Source organism: Manis javanica, chromosome 7, assembly GCF_040802235.1.
Source record: "Manis javanica isolate MJ-LG chromosome 7, MJ_LKY, whole genome shotgun sequence".
Classification (NCBI taxonomy): Eukaryota; Metazoa; Chordata; class Mammalia; order Pholidota; family Manidae; genus Manis; species Manis javanica.
This window is the reverse complement of record NC_133162.1, coordinates 351,007-363,296: the sequence shown is the minus strand read 5'-3', so window position 1 is coordinate 363,296 and position 12,290 is coordinate 351,007. Positions and strand designations below refer to the sequence as shown.

At 52.5% G+C, this 12,290-nt stretch overlaps 1 protein-coding gene across 8 annotated transcripts in view; it reads left to right on the top strand.

The window, feature by feature from the left end:
• The first annotated feature begins 672 nt into the window (after positions 1-672).
• Positions 673-12,290, top strand: part of SCART1 (scavenger receptor family member expressed on T cells 1) — a 40,752-nt gene continuing 29,134 nt past the window's right edge. For 3 of the 8 annotated variants that reach the window (XR_005059491.2, XM_037011714.2, XM_037011713.2), the window contains exon 1: positions 781-1,952. The gene's annotated coding sequence lies outside the window, so the exon portion shown is untranslated. Of the gene's footprint in view, positions 1,953-12,290 lie in introns of all 8 variants that reach the window. The other 5 variants (XM_037011716.2, XM_037011719.2, XM_037011715.2 and 2 more) reach the window with 5 other exon arrangements.

Below are 12,290 nucleotides of genomic sequence, written 5' to 3'. Positions count from 1 at the left end.
TGCTGCTTTTCTTCCTCCAGCCCTAAATCAAATGATTTGCAACCTGGGCAATTAAAAATGGCAAGCAAACCCAGTCATAAACAACATAATAAAAACAGGAAGGACTCCATCTTAAAGATAAGATTGCATTTTAAAATCCAAGAAGTCAAAAAATAAGTTTCTTGACATAACAGACAACTCAGCCCTCCTTGGGAGCAGGACAGGCAGTCTTGATTGATGTGCTCCCAGACCAAGAAGCTGCTCTTCGGCGAAAGAATCAGCAGTGAATTTCTTGTGTTAATAACTGCAAAATAACCCAGACGACTGATAATAAACTTAGTGTCTCTTCAAAAATAAACATTTGGGGACCATCTGGCAGGTCAGCATCCCCAGCCCTCTGCCTCTCAACTGCCTGTAAAACCCCTAAGCAAGGCACAACCACGGGCTCTCTTGTCCCCTCCTGGTGCAAGCCAGGAGCTCTTTCCTCTCACTGTCTCTCTAAATAAAAGGCTCTCCCTTGCTCTCCTACTGGAGTGTTGGCGAAGTTCATTCTTTGACTCCGTGAACAAGAGTGAACAAGAACCCCGGCATCTGCCTGGGAGGGGTGGGGTCAACCCAGCACGCGCTGCGCCCGCCTGTTGCCGTGGCTGCTGAGCGTCTGGAGCTCTTACTGACCGGCCCGCCTGCCTTGAGCCGGTGCCAGTGGGTCCGGAGCAACGAGCGCACGGGCCTCGGGCACCAGGTCCAGACGCGGGTTCCGGGAGGGTCGCGGGAGGCGCCGAGGCCCCCGGGATACCCCCGCGCCCCGCGCCCTCCCCGCTCCTTCCCCGCTCCCCCAGCACTGCCATCCCAGCTCCCCGCCGGCAGGGGGCGCCAGGGACACAGCTGTTGGCGATTTCTCATCCCAGCGGCGCCCGCCTGCCTCGGATCCCAGCTAACAAGGTCCCGGTGGGCAGCCCCTGGGGGAGGAGGACAGGCCCCTCTCCCACAGGGATGCTAGGCCCCACTAGGGTCCTGGGATTGTAGGACGAGTAAGCCCCAGAGAGGGCTGGGGAGGGCCAGGCCCGCTGTTCCTGAATCCCCGGGAAGACTGCGCGAGGGGGAGCCTTCGTGCTGCTGGTGCTCTGTGTCCCCACACGGCTTCGGGGCTGGGGCCACGGCCAGAGCCTCTCCGCAGGGCCGCTCATCCTGCTGGGCTTCCCGGGGCCTGCTCCTCCCGGTCATGCATCTGCTCCCGGTGGCCGGGAACCCGGCCATCAGCTCCCAGGTGAGGGCGCTCCGCCGCCTCCAGACACCCGTGTATTTCTTCCTCTGCAACCTCTCCTCCCTGGAGAGCTGGTTCGCCGCGGCCTGCGTGCCCCAGACCCTGGCCGTGCTCACCCCGTGGAGCTGGGCCCTCCACCGGCCGTGCTGCCCAGGTGCACATGGTCTTCCGGGCGGGCTGCTGCGGGTACTTCCTGCGCGCTGTGGCCCCCCGCCGCTGCCTGGCCATCTGCTTGCCGCTGTGCTCTGTCCACACGATGACGCCCAGCCTCTCCGTGTGCCTGGCCCTGGGCTCCTGCCTGTGCGGCTTCTCCTCCATCACCGTGCCTGCCTCTCCTGCGGCTCCTGTGTCAAACCAGCCACTTCCATGACATCGTGCCCTGGGCCGCGCTGTCCTTCCGTGACTGGTGGGAGGTGGAGCCCGCATCCTTCAGCATCGCCTTCTTGCTTCACCACGCTGGTCTCCTATGCCTACATCATTGCCACCGGAGCCAGGACCCCCTTGGCCCAAGGTCCAGGGCTGGCACAGGGCCTTCTCCACCTGCTCTCACAGCAGTCCCGGCAGCTCCACTACCTTCCTGCACGTGAGGACCTTGATGGAGAGCTTGCTGGACTTGACCAAGGCTGTCAGTGCTCAACACCGTTGTGACCCTGGTGCCACAACCCCGCATACACCTGGAGGAACAAGGACATCAGGCGGCTCTGCGGAGGTGGGTGCAGGGTAGCTGAGCCCCTCAGAGATGGCTCTGCAGGGCCAGGTCCTCCAATTCCCCATTGTGGGGAGTCAGTTCTGGGTACCAGTCTCTGCACAGCTGAAGCTGGTGCCCTGATATCACCAGGTGGCTGGGGCTCCTGGGAGGCTGAAGCCTGGGCCCAGTTCTCAGCAGTCTGGAGGGGGCTCCCATCCTAGCCTCCGGGAGGTTCTGTGGCTCTCACAGGGCTTACCAAGGGCTGCTCAGGCCCCCTGCATTCCAGACACAGATTCCAGAAGGGAAATTGGGGCACACAGCCCTGGAGGTCAACCACAGAGGTGACAACTCAGAGAAATCTGTGTGAAAACCAGTATCAGGAAGCTAAGCAGCCTTGGACGGCTATTTAGGGTCAGTGTGGGAGTTTGCCTCTCTTTAGGGATCCCCAGAGCACGCCCACCACGGTGGTCTCACATTTCTGGGGGCCTGAACCCTGAGCCCTCAGGCATCAGAGGAAGGGGCGCTTGGTGCCGCCTCTGAGTGATGTCACGTGAGGTCGCTGGGGACCGGAAGCTCCATGAGAGGCCTGGCCCAGCCTGACAGCCATGCTTACTTGTTCTTGGGGCCGCATGATGGGGTTAGAAGCACAGGCTCAGAAGCTGGGTGTCTGGATCCACCCTGCTGCCCCATGACTTGTAACCACTCTGTGTCTTCATCTGTAAGTGGGAATCTGAAAGCACAATCTCATGGAGCCCTAATGAGTATCAAATAAAGTAATGTGTTTGAAGTGCTTAGAATAAGGTGTGACTGGAACAAGCCCCGGGGAGACACTGTTGTTACTATTAATGTCATCTTAGCAGATGAACCAGTGCATGGGGCACCCCTTGTTTCTCCTTCACCAATCAGGCCGTGTCCCTGGCCCAGCACCCACCTTGGTGGCCCAGTCACCAGGGACTTCCAAGAGAGCTAGACTCTCCTGCCAGCCAGGCCCAGGACTGCCTGGACTTGGCAGGCACGGGCCATCAGGAGCTATGGCCACAGCGTCTACCCAGGGACAGAGCATGATGCTCAGGCACGAGGCCCGTGGTCACGCCAGCCCAGCCTGCCCAGGGCTGCTGGCCAAGCTCAGGAAGGGCCTGTGGGGCGTCCTGGGCTGTGGGAGGCCACTGCAGTGTGAGTGCACAGGGCCCAGGGCCCTCTGAACAGTGCGCTGCCCCCTCCATCTTGGCCCAAGAAACACTGCTTGAGCCTGGGGCCGAACCCCGAGTTCAGAGCCGCACACTGGCCCGGGCCCCTGCCACTGGCTCCGTAAAGGACACATTTCTCTCTCTTGGACTGGGACACCGTCATCTATAGCTAATGACACTTGTGCAGTCTCTGCTTTTGTGAAGCTGTTTTCCGAATAATGAATTAAAGAGCGTCCGCATTCAGTTGGCGCATGCTTTTGCTGGCCTTATGGGTGAATCAGGACCCTCTGAATCAGCATGGTGTGTGGTGCTCACAGTCACACTGCAGGGGAACTTGATTTGGCCTGCAGACCTGCCTAGGGAAGGGGAGGGAGGGACGCAAAGGTTGGTAACTCTATCGCTGGGGCACCCAAGGCCCAGAGAGGCTGACTGACCCCTCAAAGCCACACAGCAGGCATCACCAGGGCCCACCTCAATCCAGGTGGTCCATGCTGCCACAACCCTTCGCTGTAGATTTCTCTCCTCTGAGACTGAGGCAGGGGCTGTGAGTGGCCCTGAGAGGTGTGGGGGTGCCACCAGGGCCCCTCCTTGCCCTGCCCCTCTGCCCTGCCCTTAACCTTGGCCCCAAGTCCTCCAGCCCTGGCCTGTGCCCCTTGGTGCAGGTTAGGGCTCCGGAGCAGCGGGCAGGCTGCCAGACCCTGGGTGTGGCCTCAGGGCAGAGGCCGATGCTGCGTAGATGGCCACCTGACCAAGCCACCTCCGAACGCTTCCTGTCCTTGCTGAGGTCAAGGGTTTTCCGGGGCTAAGGACCGAGGGCCCGAGGCGGCCACGGCTGGGCTCTCCGGGGAAGGCGGGCGCGCGGACGTGACCGAGCGCCGGACCACGGCCTGCAGGCGTCCTTCCTCGCTCCCCTGGGGGGGAGACTCCGCAGGGAACCCGCGGCTGGGACGCGGGCTCCTTGGCTTTAGGCGCTGGCGGGTGGCGATTCCTCGGGGAGCGGGGTGCGGGCGGCGCTCGGGGCCCCGGTGCGCTTCGGCCGGCTGATCCCCGGGGCCTCATTCCTCTTGCACGCGTGTGGCGATCGCAGCGCCGCCGGGTGTCAGCGCGGCTCCAGGGCACCTGTGGATGAATGGGCACAAGTCTCCGGAGGACAGGCGCCTCGTGACCTGCGTGGACGTGGGCCTGGCTTTGGAAAGTTGGGGCTCTAAAACGGGCAGGTCTGCAAAGAGCAGCGCGCCCCACGTCGTATGAACCTTGCACTTGAATGTCACTGTTACGCGTAAACCCGTTCTTCTCAGGGCCCAGCTCAGACCCACCCGGGAGCTTTCTCCTTGCAGCGCCCGGGGCTCCCTCCCGCTGAGCAGCCAGTTGGCTCTGGGGTTTTGGGGATCCCCAGTAAGTCAGTGAAGGAGAACCAGACTTGTAACATTTCCTGCTGTTATCATCCTTCTCTCTCGCTCTTTAGGTGAAAAAATTTAATGGTGGCTTTTAAACGTATAAACTTAGCATTTTTAGATTTATAGAAAAATTGAGCAGAAAGTACAGAGTTCCCAAATAACACCCCCACTCCAGTTTTTCCTTATTAACATCTTGCATTAGTGTGGGGTACCTTTGCTACAACTGGTGAACAAATACTGTGCATCATCATCGACTCAAGTCCCTGACCGACGTCAGGGTCACTCTGCTGTCCAGTCCATGGGCTCGGACAAATATATACGCAGTGCATCCACCATCCCAGTGTCATGGAAGTAGTTTCCCTGACCAAAAATCTCCTGTGCTCCACTCGCTCATCCCTCCTCCCCTCCGTCCTGAACCCCTGCAGTCTCTCATCTTTTTCCTGTCTCTGTATTTTATCTTTTCCAAACTCACACAGTTGCAATAGTCCACTATGGAGTCTCTTCCGACTGGATTGTTTGACTTGGTAATATGTGGTTAAGCTTCCTCCATGTCTTTTTGTGACTGGATAGCCCATTCATTTTTTTAAATTACCGAATAATATTCCAGTAATTTAAATTACTGAATAATATTGTCTGGATGTACCACAGTTTATTTATTCATTCACTTATTAAAGAGTATCTTGGCTGCTTCTAGATTTTGGTAACTGAATAAAGCTGCTATAAACATTTGTGTGCAGGTTTTTGTGTGGATGTTTTCAACTTGTTTGGGTAAGTATCTAGGAGTGCGATTGCTGGATACTGAGGGAAGACCATGTCTAACTGTGCGAAGCCGCCGACCTGTCTTCCGCAGGGGCATGCCACTCTGCGTCCTTGCCAGCGGTGAGTCAGAGTGCCTGTTGCTCCACTTATTTGCTAGGATTTGGTGGTGTCAGTGTTTTTGATTTTAGTCATTCTGTGAGATGTGTAATGGGATCTTGTGCTTGTTTTAATCTGCAGTCTTTGATAGGCATCTTTTCACACGCTTATTTTCCTTCTGTATATCTTTTTTTGTGGGGTGCCTATTTAGATTTCTTGCCCCTTTAAAAATTACTTGGTTTTCTCATTGTTGAGTTTTAAGAGTTCTCTGTGTATTTTGGATACCAGCCCTTTTCAGATGTGCGTTTCTCCTAGACTATAGCTTGCCTCTGTATTCTCTTAACTATGTCTTTTGCAGAGCAGAAGTCTTTAATTCTAATGATTTCCAACCTACCCATTTCTCTTTCATGGATCGTGCTCTTGGTGTCGTACCTTAAAAGCCATCATCTAACTCAAGGTCACCTCAGTTTTCTCATATGTTATCTTCTGGAAGCTTTACACCTTTTCATTTAACGTTTAGTTCTAGGACCCGTTCTGAATTAGTATTTTGGTGAAAGGTGTCAGGCCACTAACTCGATTCAATTTTTTTTTCATGTAGGTGTCCAGTAGCAGCACCCTTTGTTGGAAAAACTGTCCTTTCTCCATGTGTTGCCTTTGCTTCTTTGTCAAAGATCCGTTGACTATACTTACGTGGGTTTGGACTCTCTCCTCTGTTCTGTTGATCTGTGTATCTATTCTCACATCAATACCACGTTGGCTTGATCACTGCAGCTTTGCAGTGAGTCTGGAGGTCATGTATCCATCCACCCGTCCATCCTCCTGTCCATCCATCCATCCATCCAACCATCCACCCATCTGTCCATCCATGAACAGGTGGCATGTGGGGAACCTCAAGAGTTCTGCTTTGCACACCTAAGTCTGTGAGGTGAGAACACACCTGAGTGGAAACTGGGTGAGCAGCTGGACCCAGGTGTGGACTTCAAGGGAGACTTGGGTGGTGGCCCTCATTTGAAGATGTCACAGTGCAAGTCACAGGACTGGGTGAGATCCCAAGAGAGGGGGTGGGTGCCAGAGAGAATAGACGTGGGTGATGAGCCTGGGCTCATGATGCTGGGAGGCTGGGAGTGTGTGGCAGCGCCAGCCTCGGAACCAGGGGCCAAGGGCAGGTCCTGCTGATGGCGCCGTCCCACCCTCGTCCTGACCTTGGGCTCAGCTGTGGGGGAGGTCGCGTGACTGTGGCAGGGCAGGTCAGGTGAGGTGGTGGGGATGGAGCGGAGGCGAGTATTGAGGGCACACCGATACCCCATCAAGGAGCCAGGAAGTGGGGTGAACCTGTGGGTATCATCGTGTTTGAGAGGATGCCCAGGAGCTGGACAAACTCAGCAGCGTGCTGGAGTGACCCTGGGTCAGGTGAGGCACTGTGGGGCCACCCTGTGCCTCTCCGGCCCTAGGCTGAGGCTCCATGTTTGAGACTTTTAGACTATTTCAGTAATTCTTTGAGGGCCAGAGGGAAATGTGGCACCTGTTTTCCTTGTATCTGCAGACATGGAATCTGGAGCTCATCCGTGGGGAGACCCAGGGCTGGAGCTCTGCCGCAGCTGCCTCCCCCAGCAGGTGCTGGTGCACTGACGCCTGTGGGGGAGGCAGCGGCTGGCTCCTTGCTGTCAGCAAGGGCCTAGGCGTGCCCGGGTCTCTGCTTAGCTGATTTCACACCCTGGAATCTCAGCCTTCCTGGCGGGTGTGTGCTGCTAAGTCTCGACAGGCATTCTAGGCAGCAGGTAGCAGTTTCCACCTGCAAGGAGCTGAGGTCCAGTGGTGGCTCTGCTTCCTGTGGGCTGTCCTCCAGCACAGCTTAGCTGCCCTGCAACTCTGCCTTGGGCTGTCTCCCCATCCTTTGTCCCTTCCCTGACCTGTTGAACCCCAGGGAACGTCTTTTATTCTGAGCCCTGTTTCTGAGAAAAAGTTTGTGTTCTTCAGGCAACTGGGGAATTGTTTATAAACCTCTTGGTACCCAATCAAGTGTACAGTTCACAGATTCCAGCCAACTTTGATGGGAGAAGTTTTAAGAGCTGGGAGACCTCCGTGCTGCCTTCCCAGGGGTGTTGTTAAAAAGAAGGCAGGAGAGTTTGTGGGAGGCCGAGCAGCTGCAGGGAGGCACCTTGCCAGGCCTCGGTCAATTAGAAGTCGGGTGGTTGTGGCTCGTTAGGCACAAGGAAGCCCAGGTCAGGCCCCAGGGGGACACCATGAGGATGGTGAGGGCTACCCCAATTTAATAACGACACCATATTCACTGCAGGGTTCAGCGTGGAGGAGTCAGTTAATTACAAACAAATAATTATGTGACAGGCAAGGTGCCCCCTGAGGGCTGCAGTGTCTGCAGCTGGAGACAGAGCCGAGAGGAGAGGGTTGCAAACAGTCTCGTGGAGGTTTCCTTCTCCCAAGATCTTACCAGGGGCAGGGCTGTGGGGGACGAGGCATGCGGAGCTGCTGGGTCTCCTGGCTCCGGGAAGCTCGCTGTAGAGTGTGTCGCCATCACACAGCCAAGATGTGTGAGTGCTGACCTGCTGTGAACCAGGCTGGGCCATCTGCGCTCCCCCCACCTGTGACCAGCACACGGCCAAGCCCTGCAGGCAGCCACCAGGCCGTTTCATTTCGTAGTGTACTGATTTTCAGCCATTCAGCATCTCTCACTGTATTTCAAAGGGATTGTATTTTTTTGGTCGGTGTGTGGTTGTTTTTGATTTCTATTAGGCTATATATTATAAGCAAATATGTGAAAACTTTGGTAGCCCTTTGCATTTTTATCTATTTTTATTGAGATATAATTGACATATAACATGATATTATTTTCAGGTGTACAACATGATTCGATATTTGTATATATTGTGCAATGATCACCATAATAAGCCTAATTAACATCCATCACCACACAGAGTTCAAAATTTTTTATAAGAACATTTATTATCTACTCTCCTAGCAACTTTTAAATATGCAGTACAGTGTTGTTAAGTAGAGTCCCATGCTGTACATATATATATCCAGTGTGTGAAGTTTCATTGAGGTATAAAATACATTTAGAAAAGCACCCAATCTTAAGTGCCCAAACATAATTTGATAAATTTTCATGTCCTGCACACACCCATGCAACGAGCATGTGATTGAGAACCCGACATGGCTAGGACCCCAGAGCCCCTGTCCCTCCCCCCATGGCCCCCAGTGGTAACCACGGTGTTGACCATCTGACACCATAGACCAGTACTGCCCATTGTTAGTCTTTATGTAAGTGGGATCGCACAGAATGTGTTCTTTGTGCCTGGGTTTTCCTCAGCATCATATTTGTGAGCTTCCCCCCAGGTGCTGTGTGCAGCTGTGACCTACCATTGCATGAAGAGGCCACAGTTCATCCGTTCCACTGCCGACGGACATTTGGTTATTGTAACAGTGGTGCTCTGGTAATTCTTATACGTGCCTTTTGGGGGGAATTACAAATATTTCTGTTTCGTAGATACCCAAGAAGGGATTGCTGGGTCATAGGTCTGTGTATGATCACCTTTAGCAGGTAACTGTCTTCCCAAGCAATTGCCACACTGTCCAGTCCCTTCGGGAATGTAGCAGTTAACTCCATCCCTGCCAACACTTAGTACTGTCTGTCTTCATTTTAGGCATCTTGGATGGTGTGTATCACATTGTGGTTTCAGTCTGCATTTTCTCTTCATCAAAACAAATAAAGATTTAAGCATAAAACCTGAAATGGTAAAACTCCTAGAAGAAAACATAGAAGAAAAACATCTTGACATTAGTCTAGGCTATGGTTTACTCTTGTTAAAATTCACCTTATATTCCTTTCTTCTGTAATTTGAATGAAGATTTTTTGAAAAAAGAATTTTAAGAGGTTAAGCAGTGAAAGTGCTTAGATACAAATTTGGCCAGCCATTGTCTGGACAAAAATGCTCTAGCTCACTGAGTGAACCTAGCTTATTTCCAGGTAGTTTTTATGAATATTTTAAGGACAACGTAAAGCAGTGTTAAGCACTTGAGAGTGGGTGAGGACCCACAAACACACACAGGTGCTGGGGGCACTCTGGGGCCATGTCATCTCCATCTGGGGCTGGCCTTGCTGCCCTTGAGGAGGCATGCTGCCATACTGTCAGGGGCCTGTGCAGAGGGCCACATGGCAGTCAGAAAATGGGGACATTGTCCTACAGCTATAAGGAGAAGATTTTGGCCAAGAACCCGAGGGAGCTTGGAAGAGGGTCCTTCCCTCGTTGAGCCTCGGATGAGATCGTGGCTCTGATTGCAGCCTGGTGAGGGCCTGAGCAGAGGACTCAGCTGAATTGTGCTAAGACCTCTGATTCATGGAGGCTGAGATCATACACATATGTTGGCTGGGTTGCTGGGTAATTTGTTGCATAGCAATAGAAAACCGATATAAATGGTGAAGGCAGGGTGGTGGAACGTAAGGTTGAAAATATTTTTAAAGTCAACAATTATCTGAAAGGTTTTGTGTGTCGGCATTAGCAGGTCTTCTCTGAGAGAAATGGGATGGTTTAATTAGGTGCTCTGATGGTGGGCACAGAGGAGAGGCCCCTTGGGAGGTGGTCCCCTGAGCTGCACTTGGGAGTGTGTCTGGAACCTTCTTTAAAGTCTGTGCCAGTCACTTCTGAGTGTCCGTGGTGGTGGCAAGCCTCCACATGAGACGTTTTAGGAGAATGAATCCAAGTTACCACGTGCACTTCCCTGACGTGGGATTTGAGGACAGCGAGTGCTTTCAGCTCCTTGAAGACATTGTTTCACCGACTTCCAAGCTGTTGCTGAGTCAGATTCCAGTTCCTTAGAAGGTCGTCTGCCCTTCCCCGGCTGCTTTTAAGAGTTTCTTTTCATCTTTGGTGGTCTGTATTTTTAGTGTAATCTGTCCAGACATTGTTTTATTAATTCTGCTCAGGATTCATTGACTTTTTTGGAACCGCAGATTTCTATTGTATATCAGTTCTGGAATATTCTTGATTACTGTCCCATCAAACACTGCTCTATACCCGGGACAGAGGGTCAGGTAGTATGTATTTTGAGCTGTGCAGGTCTTAGTTGTCCTGCCTGCCCCTCCCTAACTCCCCACAGGCAACCATTGATCTGCTGTCTCTTACTGTTGATCAGTTTACATTTTCTAGATTTTTATATATCAGACTTTTTCATTCAACATAATTATCTTGCATGTATCAATAGTTCATTCCTTTTTATTGCTGATAAATCCAGTATCTGGATATACCATAATTGGTTATACCATAATCTGTTCACTTTTTTGTGGACATTTGAGTTATTTCCAGTTTTAGGCTATTACAGATAAAGCTGTCAGGAATATACGTTTACAAGTCCTTGCAAGGACGTATGTTCTCATTTCTTTGGGTAGATATCTAAGAGTGGCTGGGTTACATGGTAGGTGTGCATTTAATTTTTGGGGCAATTCCCAAATTGTTTTCCAGTGTGGTTGTACATTTGCATCCCCACCAAGACACATGATTTGAAAGTATTTTCTCCCAGGCTGTGGCTTGTCTTCAGTATTTTAACTGTCTTTGCAAAAGCAGATTTTAATTTTGATGAAGTCCAACTGAAGAATTGTTTTTCTTTTACTGATTTTGGTTTTACTTTCATTATCTAAGACATTTTTGCCTAACCCCAGGTTCTCATATTTTTTTTAGAAGTTTTAGATTTCATATTTAGTTCTATGATCTCCTTTGAGTTTATTATTATATATGGTGTGAGGTATGGATCAAACCCCTTTTTTGGGAGTCTGGATATCTAATTTTTCCAAGTCTATTTTTTGAAATTGCCTTTGCGCTTCTGTCAGAAATCAGTTGTCCTTATGTATGTTGGTGTATTTCTGGAGTCTCCCTATTACTCCCTACTACTGTTTATCTTGATGTCTTTTTTCTGTACCTTTATAATAAGACTTGACATCAGGTGATGTTAGGTTTTGACTTTGTGGCTCTTTCCCTGACTTGTTTCTGGCTTTCTTAGTGAGATGAGCCTGGCTGAAAGGACCCCCCTCACCATGAAGGAGGCCTCTTAGTCAGAGACAGCACATGGCGCTCAAGACAGAAATGGGGGCCTCCAACATCCATATGTCCCAGGATTGGGGGTTTTGGAGGAAAGACACAAGGGGCACCCAGTCTCCCACTGTTGAGTGTATCCCTTCTGTGTGGGGAGAGTGGCCGAGGGCCAGGCAGCCCCCAGCTGATGCCCCCACCCCCAGCTGCAAGTGTGTTTCTAAAAGCTAACCGAGTAGTGAGTGAGGAGCCGACCTGGGCCCTCCCTTCTCACATGACAGGAACTCACAGAAGAGACACAGAAGGAGCCAGAGCTGGTAGAGGGCAAGGGAGAGGCTCCTTCCCACCCCACTGTCCCATGTGTGTGTGTGCGAGACACCAACACAGGGCACAGCTCCTCCCAGGGTCCCCTGTGACCAGCAGCATCAGCCAAAGTGGCCGGAATCAGAGGCCAAGTGGAAAGCTGCCTCCTTCCCTGCTGTCCTCTGGGCACAGGCAGTTGTGACCTGCAGGTAGTACGTGGGTACAGGTGGACACCTGCACCCACCCAGCAGCTGCTTGGAGCAGCAGAAGGACCCAGGTAGAAGCTCCTGGCCCCACCCTGGCCAGGGCTGTGGGTTCAGTAGTGGACCCAGGTTGAACCCCAGACGCTGTAGTCCTGGGTGGGCTCCACCCTGCCTGCTCAGAGTGGGGGCTTGGGCCCCAGGCCTGCCTCTTGGTCACCCCCTCCCTGATCTCTGGTTGGTCCACTGGGAGGGTCACAGCAGGTAGACAGAGAAATCCCTTTGTGAGCTGGGAAGAGGCCCAGGCACCTGAACCCTCTGCCTGGGTGGGGGAAGTCTCCCAGCACCTCACAAGAGGGCTGTGCCCAAATGACCC